This window comes from Sinohyriopsis cumingii, chromosome 6, assembly GCF_028554795.1.
Source record: "Sinohyriopsis cumingii isolate HCF-2022 chromosome 6, ASM2855479v2, whole genome shotgun sequence".
Lineage (NCBI taxonomy): Eukaryota > Metazoa > Mollusca > Bivalvia > Unionida > Unionidae > Sinohyriopsis > Sinohyriopsis cumingii.
The window spans coordinates 109,131,701-109,157,947 of record NC_142966.1 but is presented as its reverse complement, the minus strand read 5'-3'; the positions used below and the strand labels follow the sequence as shown (position 1 = coordinate 109,157,947).

Sequence of the window (26,247 nt, the reverse complement as noted above, 5' to 3'; positions counted from 1 at the left end):
AATATTTTCATAATTTTCTTTTCAAAACAAGAATGTAGAATAAATTATGATATAATTCAGGAATTGGGTGCTGGGCTAATTGAATTCAACAGTCATATGTAGCAGAGTCTGCTAACATTATGTTAATTTCTTTTACAAGATTTTTATGGACCCTACTTTTGTGATTTATTTACATCTGATAAAGTATGTTTAATTATATACATGTAGAGACACCCAAGAAAAACTGTTGGGAGAGGAGGAACAAACATGTACATTTTACTTCCTGGAGTTTTAACTAAGGCTGTAGAAATTTTCCCACACTTTTAGCATGCTGTAAGTGGCATTAGCTTTGTCTCCAAACTCATGCTGATTGCTCTTCTATATATCTGATATAATGGCTTGCAGCTACAATCAGAAGCATGCAGCTGTATCTATCAGCTTAAACACCCACTCCATCTGTAATCTCAGAGAATCCCTCATTATTTTGTTCTCTCAGACTTTAAAGTAATTGTAGTACTTTACAATTGAAATGGTTGTAATTTTTCACTCCTGTTTAATAATTAAAAGAAGAATTTCTGGTATTTTACATCAGCAAGTGGGATGGGTTTAATATTATCATTTCTGAAGTACTTAAAGCATTAGAAATCTGTCTAATGATTCAGTCTTATGAAGCAAGTTGTATTATTTGGTTAGCTGACTGAAGCTTTTCTATGTAATTGATTGTGTGACTTAATTGTTAGTCCACAGTTCAAGAAGGGCAGTGGACCCTTGATAAATGCATGATCTTGTTGATGGATTACATAATGCTATATAAGTGGGCATGTCGGCAGCCTGATCTTGGGTGTTAGTTTCTTTTCAGAAGTAAGATCATGCATTGTTGTTTTGTGGTGCATGTTTATGATTCATATTTGTGAGGTATCTTAAAAGGGATGGGGAATTTTGATCAAGTGATGTTGGCATGTACACCATGTATTGGGTTATCAACAGATGCATGCCCTCTGGTTTTGACATGTGGAATTTAAATTTTGCCCATTTTTAATGCATGGATATTCCAACCTGTGCATTTTTGTGTGACTTGCCTTGATTTCGACTGGAGCATCAGTCATCATTACCCTTATTCGCCTCTGGCATAATTTCATACTGAGTGTAAAGTATCCAAAATAAATTGACTGTATGTGACAGTGACTGATGTTTACTTCACTACTGTTTACCCCTTATTGGCCCCTTAGCAAAACCAATATGAACTGGGCAGAGCCAGGAGGTTCCTTATGTAACATTGTTTCGAGATCATCTTTGATCTTTATGCTAGAGGAAGAGGAATCAGTTATGACTTGATTGGATTAACTTTTAGATATCCAGGTTTGTTTTGTTGCTGTTAACATGCATGTGATTGTACCTGTGGTAGGACAAGAATACCATTTTAACACATTAACCCCTGGAGCTTTTTGCCATTTTTGCCTGAAAATCGAGTAGGAAACACATTTTGAAAGCTATTTCTGAATAGACTTGAAAACACCAAATCCCCGGTCATCTTTCAATAACATACTGCCTAGTTATTTAGAAACATCATTTTTTGTTGGCTATTTGACTCGTGCATGAGCAGAAGGGTAAAAGTTGGCCTTTTTTGTTATTTTGTGCTAAACGGAGCCATTATTTTTTTATGGAGACCACTCTTTATTCCAAATGCCCATCTTATCCTACTTTTTGGAAAGGCTCATCTGTCTGTTTGCAGTTCATACCAGTTTGCCTTAGATCTGAGACCAAAAAGTCTAAAATCCGGACACAAAATGGGATTCCAACCATAGGCGAATTTTGCATTAAAAAAGAGTCAGGTCCAAAAAATGAGATAAACTAGATATTCCAGATTATTTGGTATCATTGGCAAGCTACATCTGTCTACCTTTCTATAATACCACCCACTTTAGTGTATCATGCATGACCATGATGCTACAGAGCTCGGCAGTAGGCCACTACCTCCTGCCCCATAAGGTCGTCGCTAGGGGTTAATGTGTTAACAAGAATTTTTTATTTTTTTTTTACAATTCGTCTGGGAATTGCTAAATTTGTAATTATGTGCAATGTCGATGCACAAGTGATTAAATACGCAAGGAATATTAAAATTTTGTGATGTCATCAAAATGGACTTTAACACGTTAACCCCTGGAGCTTTTTGCCATTTTCGCCTGAAAATCGAGTAGGAAACACATTTTGAAAGCTATTTCTGAATAGACTCGAAAACACCAAATCCCCGGTCATCTTTCAATAACATACTGCCTAGTTGTGTTAGAAACATCATTTTTCGTTGGCTACTTGACTTGCGCATGAGCAGAAGGGTAAAAGTTGGACTTCTTTTCTCTTCTTTTTTTTGTTGTGCTAAACGGAGCCATTATTTTTGAATGGAGACCACTCTTTATTCCAAATGCCCATCTTATCCTACTTTTTGCAAAGGCTTATCTGTCTGTTTGCAGTTCATACTGGTTTGCCTTAGATCTGAGACCAAAAAGTCTAAAATCCGGACACAAAATGGGATTCCGACCACGGGTGAATTTTGCGTTTAAAAAATGAAAGGTCTAAAAAATGAGGTTTTTCTATCTGTATTTTGTAGGCAGCTAGATATTCCTGATTATTTGGTATCATTGTAGAGCTACATCAGTCTACCTTTGTATAATACCACCCGCTTTAGTGTATCATGCATGACCATGACTAGCTACGATGTCGTAGCCTCAACTTGATTTGTTGTGGTTGAGGCTACGAACTGATCCCATATAATGTAATGGAGCAAAAAAAATCATCACCAAAGTGAGAAAAACAAACAGTGTAGAAATCAACTACATAAGTATAATCATGCTGTAAAAGAAGTTTGGCTTATTTTGAATTTATTAAACCCTTACACGATAAAATAAATTGGCTTGGTTACTCTAACCGTATCCTGTCCACCATGACAGATAACGCGAGACTCTCGCCGTGACCCCTTTTCTACGTAAGGCTTGCCAGACCATATTTTGGATATTCTACGCTATATTATTATCAATCAAGTGCGAATAATCGCTTCTTGGTGGAATTTCAAAGTTGCCGATAAACCGTATTTACTTTTAATGCGCAGAATTTCTGACCCAAACGGCGCCAAATTTTTACTACGATTTATTTACATTACCAAATAAGGCATCAATGTCCTTATATGGCACACAAACAAACGAGGCTGAGAACGGAAGTAATCATTATTTGAAATAATATGGCGGATGATCTAAACGAAAATATCGGCTAAAAAAGGTAAACGAGATTTTGCAACTATTTCTACAATGATTTCCGATACTTCCAGTATTAAATAAGAGGACTACTCAATTTATTGGATTATATGCAAGGAATATGTTTAAAGTGTTATTATTAGGCTAAAAGAGCGCCGGGTGTGAATCACACCCGGCTTGCTCCATTAACACGTATATGCTCATGTTAGTACCCTGTCCACGAGGTAGGAGTAAGGGTACTAATATTAGTACTAGACCATGACGCTACAGAGCTCGGCAGTAGGCTACTACCTCCTGCCCCGTAAAGTCGTCACTAGGGGTTAATGTGTTAAAGACCATCTACCATGCATACCATTTTGTAGTTAGAATCTGTTGCTTTTAGAAAATTAACAATTATTTTATATTTTTATTAAGACAAAAATAATCAGTATATTTGTGCCTATTTTCCCCATATTACAATAACAAGTGGGAATTAGTCTACTGGAGACCAGAAATGTTATGCATGTACCAGTGCAATGATGTGTGGTAATCCAGTTACATATGCTGACATGTGTACACATTAAGTTTTCAATTGATTGCCTTGATGTTGCAATCTGGAGAGATGAGGCCAAATGCAGAATGTTTTATGAGGTGTTTTAAGCAATAAATGGATCAAAGGTGGTTCACGAGGGCTTTGGTGATCTTTAATACAATTTGGCTGATTGTGAATTTTGTTAATGTTCTTGTGTTATTCTAGATGTTTATAGGGTAATATTTTAGGGCAGTAGATATATGTTTTAGTTCAGTTTGTCAAAATGCATAAACTTAAGCTTTATCTCAATAATAAATAAAGTGACCCCCCACTGGTTTAAGACATATGAGATTCAGGAATACATCTGATGTCCAACTCTGAAACTTTCTCCTTAGGATGAACATGGCTTGGTGGAGTATTGGAGAACAGAAATCTAGGTACAGGTAAAACCTGTTATAACGCCATGCCTGGGGTCCAAACAATCACATCACGAAATAAGCGGGATCACGTTAACAAATTTTTCAAAAAAATTTCCCATAGAAAATGCACATTGAAATTTCAATGTCATCAGTTTTAACTAACCTCTTGATCATATAATCTACTAGGAATACGAATAATCAGAGTTTCCGGGAGCATGTATTTAGGATATTAAAAAGAGAGGTCACCTAAATAAAAAAAATGGGAGCCATGCTGCCATCATGTTATAGGTGGAATTGCATCATAATGGGTTTTATCTGTATATAGAAATAGTTATAGAGGATTACAAATATAAACCAAACAGAATGGAAAATACTATCATTGGATTATACAGAAGAATTGTTGATAATGCTAAAAGAAAACAAATTGTTAGTATTATCAAGCATTCCTCAGTAGAATCCAGGGACATCACTTTCCATTTTGTTAGGTGTATATTTGTAATCATATACATATATATATGTCTTGTTCCAGTGGATACCGAGTTTATATAGGCAACAATCCATAATGGACAGACTTTCATAGTAATGTATATTACTTATGTTCAGTCAGTGTTGAATGAGTGGATACTTGATGATAATGGACTGAATAAGTGAGCCTGTTGACAATTAATTGTATATACAGCCTTTAATTTAATGTATGTGCTACTATACCATAATTCAGTTATCCCAAGCATAGGTCATATCAACCTTAATGTGTAAGGTCATAAACTAGATACTGTAACAGTTAATAACATGGCATCTTGATTTTAATGTAGAATAAATGGTTGACAAATGGCAAATAATGAAAAAGGATGATATGGCTTTAAAAATCATTGAGCACATTCTTGTAGGGACAGAATAAACTAGGGATAAACACACTTATGTAGAGACTATAAAAGCAACAAAATAATGCCAGCATTTTGTAATGAAATAGTAATAAATTCATTATGCTATGCAAAGTAACTGCTGCATAAATTGAATAAATAGAATAATTGATAAAACATCCAACATTCATATGTGTGGTTTGTATATTGTTCTTTGAGAATTCCAACTGTTGCAATTTGAAACATAAAACAAGTACAGTATTAGACAACACTTCTTTAGAAACACTGAAATAGCTCCTTTGTTTTGTTATGTATCAAAATTCTGTCTCACACCCTCCATATGTATGTATACAGTGGCATAACTTACCACCCCCACTTTCTCAGCAATGATGGTGGGTGGGTCATTTCTGAAATTTTGCAGGTGGGCAAAAATATGGAGTTGAGAGAGAGAGAGAGAGAGAGAGTAATACCAGAGTTGTTGAACATGCAGCCTATGGATACCATGAGATGCTCCAAACTCTGTGCTTATCCCAATTAACTAAGAAAGCAAGTGAACCAAGTGCAATTATCAAAACATTCAAGCCTTCTCAGGTCCTGAGTAGAGCAAGCATATCTTTAAAATTGCTTTAGATGAGACACTATGTAGTCTGAGCATGTCAGTGATTCACTTCAAACAAAAGGCTTCATGGGAAATGGGAATGAACTAGTCAACCCACTGTAGCCAAGAATGCTAATATGTTCAACACAAGAATCTGTATCTTAAATATTTTTCTCATTCATGAAGAAAAGTGATAATTGTAATGTTCATTTTATTTAGAAATGTCAGTTACATGTTAATTTTGAAGAATAACCCTAATAAAAAGAAGTGTGAGGAGCATCAATCATTTCAGAACTCTGGTGTTATGAGCAAATACCGCCTTCCAATCCCATATAGGTCACTTGTATTCATTGCTTAGATTGGGCTTATAAGTGACTATTTAATTACTTATAGGTCACTTATAATAATTAATATATCTGAAGGATCAGGATTTTATCTATATAAATTTAGCCTTTCATATGCAAATCACTTGCCACACTTATAGGCCACTTGTAAGTGACATAGCTGAAGTAGAGATTTCACTTGTAAATAATGTATACATCACTAATACGTCAAATGTAAGTCATTCATTTACTACACCGATTTACTTCAGTGTAGTTTTCTTTCCGAATCTGATGGCCATTCAGCTTCAACTGGTCCAATATTCAATTTTCATTATGTGAACCCTAGGATATTTGTATATACCACATGGTGCTGGAAAGCACAAAGAGTGAACAAAACGAAACTGCCATAGGGAACAGGTCATCATAACCCATGGATGCAGACACATCATTGGTATAAATTCTGGAAACAGAAGAGAAAGCATGGCCAAGCCTAAATTATGATAGTGTTTTCCCTGGAAATCTTATGGGGTCTAGATTTTTGCTAGTGAAAACATCTTTTTGATATCATGTAAGTTTTCAGTATCCAACAATACATATTTTTTTCTATGATTTCATTGGAATATCTTAAGTTTAATGTTATGTGCCAAGTAATATCCTTTTACATGAAATTATAGAAAAAAAATTATTGTTGGAATGCAGAAAAGTCTTTGTTTACAAGGTGTGTCTGAAATGTGGTAGTTTATGCTCGCTTGCAACCCCATTTTGCAATTCACACTCACACATACACACACTCAACTTCATTCTAGTTTTGATATGACCCATCAGTGTTGGAAGTTTTATTTAATAACTTTTTTGAAATCTCAAAATAGTTTAAATAAAACATGATGAAATTGTTCTGTATGTTTGTTTTAGTTGATAGTTTCACTGATATTGATAATTCTGGTGGCAAGTTATGAATTTTTGGAGCTAACAAATCATAGCACCTTTGTTGAACTTAATTTTATTTTGTAGTGAACCTTGGACTGGTGGCTATATTTTGCAATGAATCATTTGTCAAAAAAGTGATATGTATATGAGCTTACAGTTTAATAGCAGCAGTGTCATGCTTATCGTTATTTTTAGCTTTTATATTTTCATGGGAAATAACCTTGTTTGTTTGATGCAGCTCACATGTCATCTGCAGAACAGTCATTTTTTCAAGGGCACCATGTTAATGGACATATGTCAGATTGTCACCAGAGAAAAATTGCTTCTTCTGAGTGTTTTACTGCACTGCATTCTTCCCTATAACATATATTCCCGAGACCACTCCTGTGGCCTAGTGGTTAGAGTGTCCGCCTCAGATGCAGGAGGTCGTGGGTTCGATCCACGATCAAGTCATACTAAAGACTTACAAAAATGGTACTAACAACTGCGTCACTTGGTGCTCAGCATTAAGAGTTTAGTGTTATGACTGGTCGGCCTGGTGTCAGGATAATGTGACTGGGTGGGACATCATGCTACATGTCTGCGGCATGATGCCCCAGTGCTAGACATCACTATAAACTGTCACACTGCAGACATCGTAGCGATACGACTGATTTTTTTTAAAACTATGTAAAAAATCCAAATCACACACACATACACATTCCCTATAACAATATTATATCTCAGTGTTACATTTAGCCATTCTGTATTTATTTTATTTACTGGAAACCATTGTCCCTATTTAGAATTTAGTTCTTGAAGGGACAGCTTAGGCTACACCCCATAAACCACCCTTTAGGGGGTAGGGTATTCTTATCAGTATAAAGCTATAGTTGGGTTCACAGAAGAGCCACAGTGAGGTGGGACTTGAACCCTTTCCTGCTGTACAACCCTCTCCCAGACATTGATGTTCCCGTAGGAGTTCATCTAGTGCATCTTCTCAGAGCCTTAGTTTAGCATTATGTACAATGGGTAGTTCCTTCCAGTGTGAGTGATGGTTAAGGACTCATTTCAAGAATAACCCTCACTATCAAGGAATCCTATATTCCTTCATCAAGCCAATCTGGTGAAATTAAGGAAAGAGTTGCACATCCTTTTGCATAATGAGGCAGTCAAGCTGGTCCTGAACAATCAGCCTCCCTCATTCTACTCCCAAATTTTCATGGCCACCAAGAAGAATGGTAAGTTCCATGCCATATTTGATCTCGCCTATTTAAAACAGTTCCTTCTGGAGGAATCTTACAAGATGGAGGCCCATTCATTAGCCTGGAACACAATGCATGTGTCAGATTTGTCTCCATCCATCCCATTTGCACATGCTGATCTTTCCTCCATATCCTTTGGTTTTGGACCGCTCCAGTGGCCTAGTGGTTAGAGCATCTGCCTCGGTTGCAGAAGGTCATGGGTTCAAACCCCAGCTAAGTCATACCAAAGACTTATAAAAAAGGTATTTGCAGTTGTCTTGCTTGGCACTCAGCATTAAGAAATTAGTGTCAGGACTGGTGGGCCTGGTGTCAGGATATTATGTGACTGGGTGGGTGACGATGCTTCATGTCTGTGGCATGATGCTCCAGTGCTACACAGTGTATACTTTCACACTGCAGACATCATAGCGATATGACTGAAAATTGTTAAAGCAATGTTAAAGTTCTAAAACACTCATAAAACTTTTGGTTTTGATTGGACTGGTGGTTTTGTTGATTCTGAGTTCTGCTTGCTTCTGCATCCATAGTCAGAACCTGAGTTATGGGAGTAGTAGTGGCATACCTCTAATTACTGGGAGCTCTGGTTCTTCAGTATTTTGATGATCAGCAATAATCCGATACCGTCCCTTCATCAAATGGACTTCCTCAGGAATCAGAACTTAGTTTGGGTTCCATGTGATTGGAGAGATTGAATCCTGGCACTTCTAAAGACACCTTGAGGAAAAACATTGTTGTCTGCTCACCTCTGTCTGTCCCTTTTGGGAACCTTGAAAGCTGATGCCAATCTGGTCCCCTTCAGGTGTCCCTATTAGTACTCTCTACAGTTTTTCCTTCTCACAAGGTTGAGACTACACTGAGATTTTCTCTCAGCTTGGATTCCACTTGGATCAGATAATGATTTTCATCAACATTTGTGCTGGTGGATGAATCAGGATAGATTAATGACTGGGGTTCCGTTGCTTGTACCTGAACTCCACTTGCTTCTGCCTACTATCGTGTCAGATTTGATTCAGGGTACTTGTTTAGATCTGGAGGGTCTAATTCTCCAGTGTCATTTGACTCTGGATGAATTGTCCTTTCGCATTAACAATCTTGAAATTACAGTTGTATTCATTGACTACAGAAGGTGTTTGTTGGTGGTCACACAACATAATTCACTTTTGACAGTTTTGTTAAATAAACATGAACAACTTTTGGCATAGTTGTTAAATGTAATACATTGAGAGCAAAAGGCAAGAACTTAGTCCTTCTGATTTCTTGGAGTGAATTTTTTTTATATGTATGAATACTTCAATAATTCAATACAAATATTTGTACTAAAGGTGGAAAAACTTCATGTATAAAAAAAACTAGTTTTAAAAGTTATTTTTCATTCTTCAGCAGCCATGAATAATTTTTCATTGTTTGCCTCTGTATAACTTTACATGTAACAGTATGTATCATATCATCAGTTGTGTGTTGTGATTCATATTAATACATAGCAAAGGGAATCATTTCACCGATTTCTTAAACTTACTCTTGAATTTCAGCATTTCTTTTTACTGTCATGTTCAAACAAAACTTGTGTGAGTTTAAGAGCTACTGGCAAAGAATACATCCTATGTGTTAATAGTTTATTTGTCATTTTAATATTAAATCTGTGTTTTAAAACTCTTTTGCGTTGACTCAGAGTGAAGCAAAGTGTTCAGGGTGGTTAATTATTATCTGTGATTTTTTTTATGCATCTGCTTTACTAGCAGAAGGGGGCACGTGGTTTTTGTTTTGAGTTGTTATGCCTGTGTCCTGAATCTAATGTGTTGACAAGACAAATGCTTGGAGAAGATGGAAGAAATTTGGTAAGCATAGTAATATACACAACCCAATTAGATTTCCAGACTTTTTAAACAACTTTTTTGTTTGTTTTTGAGTTGAAGGCTATATATATGACAGCCAGTATAACTGGGGGAGGAAGTACAGTACTGGAAAAATCCTGGTAAGAACCACCTACACATGGGAAGCTACTGGTAGCTTTCTCACTTGACCAACATTTGCTGAGCCCCAGGCTCAATCCAATGTGGACAGAGGTGCAATGGCAATGATTGGTAAAAGACAAGTGCTTTAGACCACTCGTCCACCCAGGGCCCCAAATAACTTTTGTATTTGTTACAATTATTTAGAACTTGTTGGCGAGCTGTCCTAAATTAGAAATAACTTTTATTACCATTAACACTGAAGCTATATTCATATGTAGATGACCAGGTCATGTAGTCTTCAAACATTTGATGCAGGAATTTTATGCTTACTTTCTGGTGGGGGGCCCCGAGTGGCCGAGTGGTCTAAAGCGCTCTCTGTTTACGGATCACTGCCATCTCACCTCTGTCTGCGGCGGTTCGAGTCTAGGATTCAGCCAATGTGGGTATGTGGGAAAGCTTGCCAGTAGCTTCTCGTGGGTCGGTGGTTCTTGCCGGGGTTTTCCCGGGTTCTTCCTCCACCATTAATACTGGCCGCCATGTATAGCCTATCGTGTGCTGAAAAATGGCGTTAAGCCCCAAAACAACAACAACAACAACTTACTTTCTGGTGTACCAGTATCATGCAAATTGATCAGTTCTAGTAGAGGGACCAAATTAAATCATGTGAAAGTTATGTGATTCTAGCTTTCTTGTAATTGAAGTTCTAGATCAGGTCCAAGTTTTTGGACATTAAGCTTGATCTAGAGTTTTCTGCTAAAACATTATTGAGAATGGATGGGGAGTTGATAAATTTACAGGTCTGTGATTAGTGTATATTTACGCCCCCACTACTTTATTATGTCATGTCTGTCTGTCTTTTATTCTGTCCTATGAGTTTATTGCCACAGTTGCACAGTATAGAGAAAGGAAATTTGACAGGCATATTTCTTTTTAAATGTACATGCCCTGACTAGATTTAGGGCCATTACTACAGTTGTTCAAGTTTCACACGTTTTTAGATTATGTTTTGTTTTTACCTCTACTGGTGGTAATAAACCAGAAGAATTTATCAGATGGTCTGTCATTCGTCAATTAGCACCAGTTTGTTATTGCTCCTCTTCCCAAGCTACATGGAAGAATGCCATGAAATTGTGCACACATATTCATCCTTTGGTTTAGTTGGTCCCAAATAAAAATGGTGGTACTTTGACATCCAATATGGCCAACACAATGACCATCTTAAAAATCTTGTTATCACTTAACTCATCCAGGATGAATGGTTATATTGATATGGGTTATTCACCAAAAAGCTTTATATGATGTCCAGTTGATCCTTATGAGGGCCTCAAGGTAGGTTAGTTCTTAGCTAATTGTGTTACCCTCTTTAAATAAGGTCAATATTATTATTATTATAGTGAAAATGGTACTGATCTGTCATCCATCGCTAGTTATTGTTTCTCTTCCTGATCTATGGTCATATTGACATGGAGTTTTTCCCCAAAAGACTTCTCATTCTTATGATGTTTTTAGTTGGTCCTGAATGGAATGTCGTGTTTACATAGGGTTTGCACCAAAGATTTTTAATGACATTGTGTCAGTACTAAATTAAAATGGTGCTGGTGCTAAATCAAGTATGGTTGCTACAGTGGCTAATTTGAAAATCTTGTTATGGCTCAAAAATATCAGAGATGATTTCAGCACTCAAAGTTTTGAAGAAAAAAGAAACGGTCTTATTTTGTATTCCTTGAAATTCTTTTTGGCCATTAGAGCATCAGTCTCTTTGAGTGATTCTTGTTTATGAAAACCTTGTTAGCTGGACAAGGAAAGCCACTTGTACACCATGCAGGGTCTATTGTATGATGTGTGATGGTAGTACTGGACGTAATTTTAAACAACTGAGACAAAAATTAAACATAATCTTTCCACAAAAAAACTTTATTTGTTGATTAAATCCCTCAAGTATTTGAGAATTCTCCACTTTATGCAAATCTCCCCTCAATTTTCAGTTCTAGAATCAAATCTTGTAGATAAAACAAATGTGATAGGCATATTTCTTTGTATATGATTAGGACCATATTAGATTTTCATATCATTAAAATAATTTTTAATTTTTATGTTGGGGTGTTTTGCACATTTGAACTTTGGATTTTAAAATCCATGTTCGGTAGACATGTTTAAATACATGTATGTGGATGACCGGATAAGATTTTCTTGCAATAATAGGAAATATTTTTGAACTTTTTGATCATAGACTTTTTAGTCTGTCGTTATTTTACAAAAACAAAGGCTGTTTGTTTGAAGATAGACTTCTGACATTTTTTAATGTAAACCTTAAACATTTATATGTTTAAAAAAACTACTTGAGCACACAGTGGATAGTGAAATCTGGTAAGCATGTTTGCACATATGATGATGACATAATTCAACTTTTGTGCCATTTAAATGAAATTTGCATGTTTTAGTTTTTGATTTTGTTTAATAGAAATCATCATGACATATATGACATTAAATTTTTTTTTAAAGAAGCTGTTCCACAATAAAATATGACCACCATTACTAAAAACAGAAATACTTAGAAAATTCTTCTCCAAACATTCTCAACAGAATTTGACCAATTTGACTTGGCATGATGGTCTTTTAAAAGTTAAATTTGAATGATGCTGATCAGTTTTCTGGTATAGTCACTGTTAATAAGGCACTGTTAGTAAGAATAGAAAAAACATTAAATGGCTTGTCAAGAATTGCTCAACAGAATTGACTAAAATTGACAGAAATTATCGTGGTATAGGTATCTTTTAAACTTCAGATGATGCTGATCTGTTGTCACACATGGCCTTACTAAATATAAAATAAAACCTTAAATGACTTTTCAGAATTGCTTAACAGAACTGGACCATATTTAGCAGAAAGCATCCAGGCATAAAGGCCTTTTATGTTGGTAAAATGATGCAGATCTGTGATCAAATATGGCCACCATTACTAAAATTGAAAAGAAACTTGAAATAACTTCCTTGAAACCACATAACAGAATTTGACCAAATTTGACAAAAAGCATCTTGGCATGAAATGATTGTAAGTTTGTACAATGTTGTCAATCTCCCATCAGATACAAATCTTTCTACTAAATATAGAAAATCAAAACTTTTCAATGACTTTTGTTTAAAACTCTTCTTAATAGAATTTGACCAGATTTGAGAGTATCCTAGTTTGAAGGCCTTTCAGATTTATAGAAATGGTGATAAGTATTTTAAATAGAAAAACATTTATACAGGTAGTAAAAATTATTCTCAACAAGATTTAACCATCTTTGATAAAGGCATTCTGATGGAGAGACCTGGCAGACAAATGTTATGTGCCATCATATGTGGATGAAGGTGTTCTTAAAATTTAATCAACAGCACTGGAAGAAATTTCTACAGAACATGTCCTACTGATGTAGATTTTTGGCCAATTATTGCACTTTTCACTCCCCCCCCCCCCCCCCCCCCCCGCACATTTTAGTTTTATGCCCTGCCATGAATGTTGAAGGGACTATTTTTATCTTTAGTCACTTTCTCATTTGTGGAGTGATAAACAACTTTGTGGATGGGTGTATCTTGCTGACTAGAACATAAATTAGCTCTCTTTATACCTTCATTTTGCACCTCAGAGGCATCATTCAATTTTTTTTTATTCAAGTAAGTATTTCAGTCAAATTTGGTGCTTAATTTTGTTTTGGGCACTTGCTTTTTGTTAAAGCGCTGGTAAATAATCAGATTTCCAGCTTCAAACATAAATACCAGGTCCGTATTACATTATAATAAGTTTGTAAGTCAATTGCAAAGTTGCTATATATCCAGGGTTGTTTTCTTTATCCCAGTATGTTAGCATCAATGATATTGTGATACCATCAGTGTAACTGTTTTTCCACATGTCCATCCATCTGCCTGTAACTTTTAACTTTCCAAAACAAGGGTGGAATTTCAACAACCATTAGTTCTTTACTTGATGGGCCATGAAAGACATTTTTGAGTTTTGGTTTTCTGTTCAAAGAAAGTTTCTTCTTACAACCGGTTAGGTGTAATATGGTAGGTAATGTTTCCTAATGCCTCTCTGTTAGATAAAGTTCTTGATCAGAAAAACAGGAAAAGTTTTTGGAAGACTAGAAGTACATGTACATATATGTAAACATGTTGCAGATTTTCATTTTCAGAGCTGTGGAGATAGGGCTTGGTCAGGAGTTCACTAATGGATGGAAACTGACACTTTGACTCATTCTGTACTCTTTGTACATGTACCAAACCCTGCTAATGTGTTAAAAGCATTGAGGAAACAAAGTTAGCAATACACATGGCAAACCAATCTGCGGTTGATTAATGAATGATGAAAGGGTCTATTCTCTGTGAAAATATTTTTCACTGCTGTCCTTGAAACATTGTTCTTATCCAGAAACCAAGAGTAAGGGTCTTTTAAAGAAACACTTGATATTGTAAAAAATTTATGCCCTAAAGAGCTTATGTATTGTGAGAAAAATAAAAGTTTCTCCTCAGGCTGTAAGAGCCCTCTGTTTTGAAACTGTTCTCTCTCACAGGTTTTACTCCATCCTTAGAATAAAAGCGACTCTTCCCAATCTTGACCCTTCATTTCCTTTTAACACTGCATGAATACAGTTGTACTACGTTGTTGCTCATGGAGTGTGGGATTTTGGTTTCCTGCATTTTTTTGTGTTCTATGTTCCTTAAATTTTGTCCCTGTCACTTTTTTGTCAGAAAATAAAACATAAAAGAAACACCTACAACTTTTCCTTTTTTGATGTCAATCTGTTTTGGCACCAGCAACAGCCAGTCATGAAAAGTGAGAAAAAAAAGAAAAGATTGCAATGAATATTTTAAAACAATGTATCTGGCAGTGAAAACATTTGAGATTTGTGGTAGTCTGCCAAGTTGCAATGTGAAGTGCTTGACAGCCATTGGTTCAATGTATTTTCTTGGTTAAAGTCACCCCTATGGTAAGGAAGATAGCCTGAGGTTTGAATAATGACAAAAGATAATTTATGCAATACACAATTTGCCATTTAATTAATAATTTATTATGTTGAGAAAAGTAATTCAGAAAACAGATTTTTATGATAATACAGTAGAAGCTGTCTTGAAAGACAACCTCATCTGCCAAAAATTAATGGTCTTTCAAGACAAGTGGTCTTTCATAACAGATCATAACTATATAATCAATCAATAAATCTGCAAGGAGATTCTGGTCTCATAGCAGTGGTTTCAAAAGACAGGTCTTACTGTACATGCTGGTAGACAATAAGAGTACCCTAAAGAAAAATTAGAGCAAGATTTGGAATGGAAAATTCCTTGGTACAGCTCATTTCAGGTTATGTCAGTTTTCAACATGTTCATGTTTTCATGAGTTGCGTGTGAGCGTGTGAGCATATGTTAAAACATTTATTGCAGTAATGTAGGCATTCAACAAACATGTGACTTAGCAATTCAGACCACAATGTTAAGGTGGCAAAACTGTGGAAGCAAATTAGATTATCTAAAATTAATAGCACTATTAGTGTTTTATATATTTTTATTTTCCTTTGACCTCCCTAAAATGTTGTGGTTGATGTAAACAATATCCCCTGCTCTTGGGATCCTATGTTCACCACTGGTACAAACGGATCTCTTTATTTACCAAGTGGTAAATTTACATGTGTCACCATAATTTTATCTTTAAAACTTTTATATAATAAAAACGTGTCTATCCATTTGTCTATTTTTCCATCACTCATCTCCTAAATCACTGGATTGAAGTAGACCAGTCTTTGTATTTCACTCATGTATATAATTTTGAAGGTTGCCTATTGAGAGAGGTATTATTTTAAGCAAGAAATCCCCACCAAGGTCTTTATGAGGAGGTCAGCAAGGTCTTGACAAGGAGGTCAGCAAGGCTTGGGAGGAGGTCAGCAAGTAAGATGTACATGCAGCAATATACATGTACTATAATATCGACTACAAGGACATTTTTTAATTCTGATTTAATTTTTTTATCCAGTCCAATCTGATTAAAATTTAGATCGGCTTATAATATAGTTTAATGTTTGCCGATCTTCAGAATTTCAGGTCCTCACATTTTTGTTAACCTATCAGATAAAATAAAACATTACATTTTGTGTTTGTGGGAATTGTTGTTAGAAACAGTATATTCCAAATTAAGTTTTTCATTTTCATAAATGTTCAAGACTTGAACAAAATATATTACATTGGTTGTATATCAGTGTATGGAGATACACAAGTTAGAAATCTCAGACTTGCACAAAATGTATTATGTTGGTTGTATATTAGTGTATGATGTGAAGCAGGTTTGGAAATTCTGAGCAATTAACATATTTGATACATGGGTGAAATAGAGTATTGTATGGTGAAAATACAGTATATGTTTTGTAAAGAAATATACTGAATTTAGCATTTTGTTACATTTAGTTACATATTTTATTTTAATTGAAGTAGATGCTGTCTTATTTGATGATAACAACTGCAAATTACACTATTCCTTTGGGTTTAGGTATGACTGCCTACTAGAGGACATTGGTGGTTATACTCAAGGTTGCATGGTTAAGTGAAAGAAGCAGGAAGGAAGTGCATGTACTCCAGTTTGTTAAGCATGTTTATACACCAGCAGCAGGAAATATTCTAAGTATCCACCCAAATATATATGTTTGGATTGATGTATTCAGTGAACTTTACCGAATTAACCCCTTTGTAATCAGACCTCCACTAAACACTGGCTTGGTTTGGAAGGGTACAGCATGCAGTTTCTCAATACATAGAACAAAGACACTGGTTTGATATCTAAACAGACCTGCCCTGTTTGGCTATCATAGTGTGACCTTGGGAAAGGCATTTCCCATTTCCTCAGGACCACTCGGGTGGCTTAAGTGGTTAGAGTGTCTGCCTCAGATATGGGAGTTTGCAGGAACAAACCCTGGCCAACCATAGTCTGAAGATTTATTAAAATAGTACTAACAGCTGCCTCGCTAGGTGCTCAGCATTAAAAGGTTAGTGTTAGGACTGGTCGGCCTGGTGTCAGGATAGGATAGTGTGACAGGGTGGGACATAATGTTACACATCTGCAACATGATGCCCCAGTGCTAGACATCACTGTGAACCACAAAATGCAGATATGGTGGCAATATGACCAAAAAAATTGTTAAAACTGTGTTAAAAATTCACATCACATACACACACACATACTATTTGCTCACCATCATATAGCCGGTAATGTATTAATAGTGCCATTTAACAGAAACAACTAACAAACGATAATTTGGTCCTAGTAAGGCTATCCTGATACATGTTTTGATCAAACTCCCATATACTAGCCACCTCTATAAAATGGCAAAACTGTTTGGTCATGTTCTAGTGGACCTTTTTGGAAAGTTTACCTTTATATCTTATAGATGGATGGATAAAAGGTGTCATTGTGTTAGGCTGCTGGCCTCCAGGGATTTGATGTGGTTGTGTTGAGGTCTTACTACCAGTGCTTTAATGGTTGCTGTTGATTGTGATCTAGTTGATGCTCTGACCTCCCTATACCTCCCTCTTTCTGCTTTAATGTAATCACCGCCTAGTTAAAAAAAATGAACAACACCTGAAATAGATTGATGTTGCTTCCAGTATTATGGTTAAAAACAATTTCTACCAACAAAAAAAAATGATTGTGCAGGCATTCCAGCAAACCAGGGCTCAAACACTCCATTTCCTTTGTTTAAAATTTTTAATGATTTTATTATTGGCACATCTGTCTTGAAGCACATGTTTCTTTTTCTCTGGATTTTGCTTCAAATCCAGTATATGCTGTACACAGTTGTGGTGAGCTGAGCAGTGGGTTGCCACATCATCACAATGAGCTTCTTCACTGATGGAAAAATAGTCCAGACAAAATTAGGTCCAGATTAGATATATGTAATGGTATCAGCAACTTTCATATTCTTTGTCACACCTGCTGTTTACATACCAAGTATAATACATTTTGTTCTGGACAAAACTGTCATGAAAAAAAAAGGATCACTTACATGTAAACATTTACAACAGTTTCCAGTCTGAAAGATGGAATGTGATCTGCACCAGATTTGTGGTTCTAACCCCTTAGCAGTCTCCAGGATTGTCCAGATAAATTAATTGGCCCTGATCAGATCTGTGTATGAATCTAATTTGGTCCTTACCTACAATAAATATGGACCAAAATTACATTTGGATTTTTTTTCTGATAATTAAATATTGGTTGCTTTTTAACAGCACTTGAGTGCTCTTTACTGGCTATATATTACTAAGGAAATAGGAGCTAAGTGTGTGTGTGATTTGGATTAATAAAAAAATTCAGTCATGTCACTATGATGTTTGCAGTGTGGCAGCTTATCGTGATAGCTAGCACCCGGGGCATCATGCCACAGACATGTAGCATGATGTCCTACCCAGTCACATTATCCTGACACCAGGCAGACTAGTCCTAACACTAACCTATTAATGCTGAGTGCCTAGCGAGGCAGCTCCTGTACCATTTTTAAAAGTCTTTGGTATGACTCGGTCAGAGTTCAAACCTGCAACCTCCCGCATCTGAGGCAGATGCTCTAACCACTAGGCCACCAGTGTGGTTAGTGAGCTACGTGTCTTTTGCTGACCTGGAAAGGTATAAAACCTGTGATCTATTGGTTAAAAGTCCAACAACACTACCAACTTAGCTACTGTATTCCCATATATAAATGTGACCATGATGATTCCACTGGCTGAATCATTGAAGTTTGAGCAGTATAGACCTTTTTCATAAAGTCGAATCTGGGTATTTCCACTCCAGTATTTAATGCATGCGCAATCAACATAGGGCAACTTTTAAGCAATTGCCATAAACATAGTGTATGTTTGTGAAGAAAGTTTCAAACAAATTTTTAAAGGTTTGATATCTGTACCCCCTTCACAGAAATAGTGTGTTTAAAAATCATGAGTACATTGTTCATGCCTGCCTAAAACAGAAAGGGTAGATATGAGCACAAAAAGCATCAGAGAGGACCAGGGCAGCAGACAGGATTTGTGGGCCCTATGAAAAATTATCCAATAGGCCCCAGTGAATCATAAATTGAAACAATGGTGGACCCCCTGACCGTTGTGGTCCCAAGGAATTTGTCCTACTCTGTCCGCGGTCCTGGAAAGGACTTACAAAGTTGTATGATCCATTTCTGAGAGGAAAGGGGTGGGTGGACGATTTTCTTTTGTGACCTAAATTACAATTTGTACAAATCTGCGTGTATTTAGATGACTCTTCAAGGCTATATACTCTTGAAAACATTAGGACTTACAAACCTTTGTTGCATATAATTAATTTCATAGTGGATGGATGCATACAGGTGAACACAGCATCATCAATGCCAACGTAATCAGATCCCAAGCCCAATCCAAGAAGTCACATGAGTTACACATAGCTCATAGTACTGTAGCAACTGGCCATTGCAAATGTATTGCAGGATGAGCTAACTCATTATTATCCATATTTTTTCATGGAGTTAGCAAACTAAGGAGAGAGAGAGAGAATAAATTTCTTAGCCAATCCAATGTATCTTAAGCAGTTTTGGGATTCACATTCATTCCCATTTAATTTATTAACTAAATGGCAAATATTTGAGGAATCTGCTTAATATGTGATGTGCTGCCTTTGGTGTTCATTGTTTGTTGCTAATTAGACAAGTTGTTTATTTTCGGATTTTTCATTACCATGCAGACATAAGAGGGGGCAGGCAGAGTTAAGATGAGAGTCACGATGCAGTAACATAAAGCAATAGATACTCATTTATTGTTAAAAATACTTGATGAAATGTACATTTCAACTCTTATATTTGTGTGCTGTTATAGTATTGTTTACTACTATCTGTGGCAATCTATAATGACAAATGTTCTATTCTTTTTTTGGTCGGTGGGGTGGATGCTCTCCCCGGTTTATCTTTTCAGACCATTTGGGAAGGGCCTCCTGCCCTATTTGTGGTCATGTTGTGCTGTATTCTTTATATTTTTTTTAATATTTTACCATCTTCTGTACAAGTATAATTGGATATATACATATATAATGTAATTTTCATTTTTTATTATCTTTTTTCTTCTTCCTCTTTCAATTATTGTATCTTTTAATAAGAATTTTTTTTAAAATTATTTTTTTTAAAAATTGAATATTTGATGTAAGGCTTTCAAGGCTTTCTTCGTCTTCTAGGATGAAAGTTCTATTCATGTAAGAAGTGTTGGTCACTCGAGTTGCCCTGCGTCAAATGCGCATGACCATAGTGGATGCGGCTATGGGATAGGTTTGGCCAGCTAAAATAAAACGGAAGGATAGTCAGATAAAACACAAGCACTGTTTGAAACACGCACTTAAAACCAAATACAAGGAAAATAATCTGAAAATCAAGAGCTCAGATTTGTGAACAGCAGTTAGGGAAAATATTACGATGATCAGTAAAGCCAGTAAATATGATCGATAAAGGCAGTAAATATGATCCATAAAGCAAGTAAACATGATCAGTAAAGCAAGTAAACATGATCAGTAAAGCAAGTAAACATGATCAGTAAAGCAAGTAAACATGATCCATAAAGCAAGTAAACATGAACCATAAAGCAAGTAAACATGATCCATAAAGCCAGTAAACATGATTAATAAAGCAAGTAAACATGATCCATAAAGCAAGTAAACATGATCCATAAAGCAAGTAAACATGAACCATAAAGCAAGTAAACATGATCCATAAAGCCAGTAAACATGATTAATAAAGCAAGTAAATATTATCCATAAAGCCAGTAAATATGATTAATAAAGCAAGTAAATATGATTAATAAAGCCAGTAAATATGATTAATAAAGCAAGTAAACATGATCCATAAAGCAAGTAAACATGATCCATAAAGCCAGTAAACATGATTAATAAAGCAAGTAAATATTATCCATAAAGCCAGTAAATATGATTAATAAAGCAAGTAAATATTATCCATAAAGCCAGTAAATATGATTAATAAAGCAAGTAAACATGATCCATAAAGCAAGTAAACATGATCCATAAAGCAAGTAAACATGAACCATAAAGCAAGTAAACATGATCCATAAAGCCAGTAAACATGATCAATAAATCAAGTAAACATGATCCATATAGCAAGTAAACATGATCCATAAAGCAAGTAAACATGATCGATAAAGCAAGTAAACATGATCCATAAAGCCAGTAAACATGATCAATAAATCAAGTAAACATGATCCATATAGCAAGTAAACATGATCCATAAAGCAAGTAAACATGAACCATAAAGCAAGTAAACATGATCCATAAAGCCAGTAAACATGATCAATAAATCAAGTAAACATGATCCATATAGCAAGTAAACATGATCCATAAAGCAAGTAAACATGATCAATAAAGCAAGTAAATATATTTTCAGTAAAGCAAGTAAATATGTCTTCTCAGATCAGCATTTGAAGTGTACAAGATAATGGGACTGAAAGAGACTTGCACATTGGATGTTTTATGTCATCAGATCAGTACTACTTAACAGTGGCAGATATGGAGAGTCACTGTGGGTTCAGTTGAAATTTCATTTCTTTAAAAAAGTAGAGCTTTTCGGTAAGTGAAAGCAAAATGTGAAGCAAAATAAACCACTCCCATTTTAAAATAATTTTGACCCTTTTAGAAAAAGTCCAGGAAAATCACCTGCATAATGTTTATAGGTAGTATATCCGAAAAGGCATGCAGACCATAAAATTTCAACTCGGATTTGAAAAACCCACAATCGAGAAACAGTGATACTTGAATTACTGTAAATTTTATCTTATAAAATGCCAATGTTTGGTGACGATTTCATTCATGTTTTTACAAATATTTGGCAATATTTGCTTAAATTATCTCTAATAGTAATCCCACCCCGAAGATTTTGATAAATTTACTAGGTTGGTCATATGTTCTCATTTTTTAGACTAAGTTCACCCAAATTGTTCATCATTAATGAAGCCAACATTACAAGGATTTTTAAAGTCTCATATTTAACATTTGTTTTCCTCAAAGGTATTTTGATGTTCAAATTAAGGATTTTGAGTTTGGGGTGGAAATTATTTGCTCAGATAGTTTTTGTTATTTTTAGGTTTAATGTCATTTTTCATCACAATGTTGCAGCCAGTATAACTGATGGAGGAATAAACTAGAAAAATCCTGGTAAGAATTACTGACCCATGGAAAGCATCTGGCCTTAGCTTTCTCATGTAATATTTTAGGCTTTTTTGTGTTTGTTTACTTTCTAAGCATTCTGGTTTATTTTGCTATTTTTTGGCACAGTAACATACATAGTATATTTAATGCCAATTGTTAGAGATAAGAACCATGCTCAGGGACACATCACTGTATCCGACCTAGGCTCACAATCATGGTATCCGACCTGGGCTCACAATCATGGTATCCAACCTGGGCCCACAACCATGGTGTCCAACCTGGGCTCACAACCATGGTAATCGACCTGGGCTATTCCTATGGTACATGCAAGATTTGAACCTGCAACATTTTGGTTGTGAGTGCTGCATGCATGCCACTGAGTCACTGCAGATCATGCCTCTATTAATAATAATTACGACATACTGGAGGGTCCATCATATTCTTTGTCCCCACACTCACAGTGGGTCATTTTGTCTAAGCAGTAAAGCAATATACCACTGTAATGCTGTCCAGATATAAACTGTTCAGTAAAATATACTTATTTACACCTGATGCCACATCTATAGTTGCTTTTTGAAAGTCCAGTAATAGGATGGCGTCTTCACTTAATTATAAAATAAAATTGATGGTCTAGTGGAACATTTCAAATAACTTCCATACATATTTTTTAGTCAGTCAGGAAGAATCCACTTAGCACCCCTAAAGCTCTCCAAGCATGTTGCACTCGACATAACTAATGTCACCAGCAATTATGTATAGAACTTAGGACTACAAATTAGTGTTTAGGAAGCTCCTGGCCTTTCGAAACCCAAGATTTGTTTTGCTACAGTTTGGAGGGAACTGTACTTAACTCACAGACAGTTTTGGAACATAATACATGTAGTTATAAAACGTACAAACGGAATTTTTTGTAGTAACTGTCATTTTATCTAGAAAAGGGTTTTATATCGTAAATCTCTAGGCCTGTGTTGTATATTTTCCCGGATTCAAATATTTTGCTGTTGATATTGAGGTAAGTGTGTTTAATCTACCTTACATGTATATTAACTTCAAATTTGATTGAAAAATCCTGTAATCAGTACAGTGAAAAATAGTATGATCTCATCAACACAAGTGCATTAAATTGTACAGACTGTTTACTTTCCATCTTTAAATTTAAATTTGCGATGGATAGGTTGCAAAGTTTGGAACTGAGTTTTGTCCAGGATAGCCAAACAATTTTTTTTTACAATTAAAATAAGGCAAACACAACCATTGTAATATATTTGAGTGCAACATTATTTGCACAGATTTTCTAGCACATGCATGTAATATGACAGGAAAACCTTGTGTTGGATTTTTCTGCAAATTGGTCAATTTATCTGAAGTTGTTTTTGCATAATTTATCTTTTATTTGTTTCAGCTGCTAAACAAATTTGTAATAACTTTTTTCCCATACATACTCGCTTATAAATTGAATCCATCTTCTTAGAGCATAGACCCTAATCTGGCATTGCATAATGTGTCAGCAAATCAGGGTATGTTTTGCTTGTTATAGTGATTACTCCTAACAAACTGCACAGATCCAGATCTACCAGGACATAATGCAACACTAGATCTGGCACAGATGCAGTTTGCAGTGGGACTGGACTGATAAGTGAGTATCCTGGTATATGGTATATACAATGCAGCTGCATTTTGATGTACATGAACATTACATGGTACATTGTATTGTATTACATTACCATATATGTTTCAGGCTGATGATTATTTGTAAACAAATGATTTTCATTTCTGAGTAGATATAATACAAATTAAATTAAATATCTTCCTGGGTTTTCTTCGGCCAGAGGTGAGACAAAAACAGGATTATTATTTTCAATTTACTGATCATAGAAATGTTCCATTGTCCAAATGTAGATTGAAAATTTCATATTTGTGACAGGCAACATAAATATATATATTACTGTATAGATTGACAACTCACAAGTTGCTTCCCCCAACACAAATATGTTGAAATTATAATTTCTATGTGAATCCTTTTCATTTTTGGGTATTTTTTAAGTCTTGGGTTTATTTGTAGATCTGCTGAAAAAATGGGTGTCTGTACCATTTGCATATATATATTTTTATATTGAAAAGGCATATTTTGTTCTAGCTTTGACATGCTCACAGATGGTTCTGTATATTTCATTTTTGTATACAAAAGAGCCAGTTTTTGTTTAGAGGCTAGTATATTTGGATAACATGTCATAGATTTCAGTGTTCAGTGTGTAGCTTTCAATTTGAACTCCTATTTGCATGATTCATCTTCACCAGACAAATTTTCATTCAGTATTAAAATTGAGGAGAACATGTATAGATTAATTTGATTATATGCAGTTTTTGAACTAGTTGACTCAGTGCTCCAAATTCAGAAACCTTTGGAAATTCTCAAAAGAACAATTATTGCACTTGTAAGGGAGCTTTGCCCATAAATTTTGAATCAGTGGATAGTTGCCAGATATTTTGTAGTGACCCGAGGCTAGTGTGTCAATTTATGGTCAGGTATGGTTCTTTTTTATGCTAGTAGTTACTTGGTTGGAGACCAAATCCAATTGCTGGAGTCGGTCATTACGAGGCAGTTTGGTAGAATCTCTTTTATAAAACAGGTCTGGTGAAAGAGCCATTTAAGATTGTGTGAACTTAATCTTTCAAATTGATTTTCAATTTAATTCCACCTTATTTGTTCCTTTGCTGATTGAAACTTGTATTATTATGGATCTTTAAATACAGAATAAAACCACTAAACAAATCCCTGTGTGTGTAGATATCATTCCCATCAATAATCAAAGTATAGTTTTATTAAATAAGGTACCCAGCATAAGGCAACTTTGCCTGTAGTATTTTAGAACACTTTTATGGTTTTTCAGAAAGCATTGATAAAGATGGAGTACTTCAAACACAGTCCCAAGATATTTTTTTTCTGAGTCTAAAAACAATCATGGTGGTTCCCACTCCCCATCTTTTTGGTCTAGTGTATTATCTGTATAAATCCCTAAATCTGTGGTCTTTCATCAGACACCTGTTGTACAAGGCTTGCTTCATAGCTTCATGTGTTTCCATGAAAAAGAGGTCTGTGGCATTGCATGAAAGACGTGTTAGCTGTCTGCTTTGGTATGCAAGAGTCTTAGTTTGGGTTTTTAAGGGCAACTTAATTATAGGAGGACAGCAAATAAATTGGCACTGGTATCTAAAATATTCTTGTGGATTGTTACAGTGATTTATATCAGTATGTTGTACAGATTAATTACCGTTGCTGAATCATGGTTAAAAATATCTTTGGAAAGATATTGAATGGATGAAAATGAAAAAGAGCATGTCTTAAAAAGAATATAGAAAGTAGTTATGAGTCATGACTTGTGAAAGTGTCTAAATGTACATGTAGATGTTTCAACAAGTTTCTTATGAAAGTATGCATTTATTCATATGCATGTTTTGCATTAAATATATGCATAAATGATCACTCCGGTGGCCTAGTGGTTAGAGTGTCTGCCTCAGATGTGGGAAGTAACAAGTTCAAACCCCAGCTGAGTCATACCAAGACTCATAAAACTGGTACCAACAGCTGCCTCGCTAGGCACTCATCATGAAGAGGTTAGTGTTAGGATTGGTCAGCCTGGTGTCAGGATAATGCGACTGCGTGGGACATTATGTTAGAGGTCTGTGGCATGTAGCTCTAGTGCTAGAGATTGCTATAAACTGCCATGCTGCAGACATTGTATGACTGAAATTTTTTTAAAACCATGTTACAAATTAAATCACACACACACACACACATATGCATAATTAAAAAGCAAAATGAAAATGGTACATACTTTTGAAAGATTTCTTGTTTGTCCTGTACCTTAGACACCAACCATTCTTGAGTAGTAATCATACACAGTGTATGTCATAACACATTAAGGCATAAGAATGGATCACTGCCTTTTATTACAAATTTTGTTTGCAGATAATCAGGGTTTGGATGTACGAATGGTTGATTGAGTACCCA

General features: G+C 35.4%; 1 protein-coding gene across 2 annotated transcripts in view; it reads left to right on the top strand.

Moving 5' to 3' along the window:
* LOC149797688 (uncharacterized) overlaps window positions 1-26,247 on the top strand; it is a 123,572-nt gene that overhangs the window by 8,571 nt on the left and 88,754 nt on the right. The window lies entirely within an intron of this gene.